Here is a 2097-nt window from a genome sequence, read left to right as displayed (position 1 = left end):
GGACCCAGTGCGACACTTGAGCAAGCTCAGCAGGAAAGGTATATTGTCCTGCACTTTACAGGTATTGCAATCTCTTCTCTTTTCATATATATATATATATATGCTTATGGTATGCTATGTATGTTTAGGATGGATGGCCAGGCGCAGACCCATAATGCATCAGCATCTCAGGAGAGGTAAATGAGAGGTTTTGAGCCTCTCCATCTAAGTTTGTTCACAGGGTGTTTTACATATTACGGCTTTCCAGCACAGGGTGTCAGTGGGACTTCTATTTAAAAGAGTGCGCTATCTCCCTTTTCAAGGCGGACTTTTTTAGTGGAAACATATCTTTTTTTTGTGTCTCCGCAGTCCGCGAGGAGTAGAGAAGAGGAGAGAGGTGTCTAAAGGTCACCATTCCTCATCGAGATCCAGATCACGCTCAAAGTCAAAGAGGAACAAGTCCATCAGAGGGGCCTGCTACGATGCAAGCTCATCGAATAGGAAATCCCCTGGAAAGCGTGTGGAAAAGTCTCGCAAAGATGACAATTATTCGCCTAAAAGGCGATCGTCTAGAAATCGTTCCCCTAGTAAAAGACGTTCCCCGGATCGCCATTACTCCAGTGGTTACTATAGATCACGCAGGAGCAGATCTCCAAGACGAGATCGCAGATCAGGAAGAGGAAATTCTCCCAGGAGATATTCGCCAGTCTATGATTATAATGACTATAGGCGTAGGAGACGTTCCTACAGCAGGAGCAAATCTCCTAGACCACTGCCTAGGGAGGCCCACAGATTTGATCAACCAGCAAAAACGTTATGTTGGTCATGTGGTCATCCAGCTCTTCCGGACAAAATGGTCTGTGAAGCTTGTTTTATTGAATTAGGCAGGGACAAAGACTCTGAAAATCAGCAAGTCCTGTCCTTCATCCAACAGGCAGTACAAGAGACATTTGAGAAGATGGCGGCTAATCAGCCTTTGCCCTCTACATCTCAGGCACATCCGGAAGAGTCTACACCAGCCTCAGGCCTGCCGCCTATGGGGTTCGATTTTGCTCTAGTGCCAGCCTTTGTGTCAGCCATTAAGACAGCAATAGCCTGGGAGGAAGAGAAGGAAGTTTCTCAAGAACCAGACAAGTACTACCCGCATCTAGACAAACAACCGACCAATTTTCCTTTTATGAAAGTGATAAAAGATATATGCTTGAAAGAATGGAGTAAAGTGGATCAGAAAGCTTCATTGTCAAACAGATTTTCAAAACTTTACCCGTTAAGCCAGGAAGATTCAAAAATTATGGACTCTGCCCCCATAATAGATGCATCAATTATGAGACTGGCTCGTCATGTTACTCTTCCCATGGACGATGCAGTATCCTTTTCTAATCCTTTAGATAGGAAAATAGATACTGATATTAAAAAAGCTTTTCTGGCTGCAGGAGCAGCCTGTAGGCCGGCAGTTGCCTTAACTTCTCTTGCCAAAGCTATAAAGGTCTGGGTGGATAACATCGAAATCGCACTCAACTCAGACACCAATAAAGTTGAAATCATCAAAGCTTTAGATGAGTTAAAACTCGCCAGTGACTTTATAGGAGAAGCTGCCATAGACACTATCAGATCTTCATCCAGAGCCATGTTGCATAATGTTACGGCAAAGAGGGCTCTATGGTTAAAACCTTGGTCTGCAGACCAATCCTCCAGAAATAACTGGTGTAGGATACCGTTTGACGGTAAACATCTGTTTGGTACTGAAATAGACAACGCCATTGCCAAAGTCACTGGAGGAAAATCGGGACTTTTGCCCCAAGATAGGAAATCCAGAACAACCCGGCAACAGCCAAACAAACCACAGTACCCTTCTTCCAGATTCCAACAGGCGCGTACATACAGACCAGGGAAACCATTTAATAGAAATTGGAAAGGGACACAGGCGTCCTTTCTTAAGTCGGGGAAGTCCAAACCAAACCCAGGAGCAACTCAGAACACAAAACCCTTCTGAAGGTGCGACCGCCCAGACAGAGCCAGTTGGAGCAAGATTGCAGTCTTTCTGGAAAGTCTGGGCGGATACAGTGGAAGATGTCTGGGTGCTCAAGACTTTACAAAGAGGTCATTCATGGAAATTCA

The sequence above is a fragment of the Hyperolius riggenbachi genome, chromosome 4, assembly GCF_040937935.1.
Source record: "Hyperolius riggenbachi isolate aHypRig1 chromosome 4, aHypRig1.pri, whole genome shotgun sequence".
Lineage (NCBI taxonomy): Eukaryota > Metazoa > Chordata > Amphibia > Anura > Hyperoliidae > Hyperolius > Hyperolius riggenbachi.
This window is presented reverse-complemented; position numbering follows the sequence as displayed.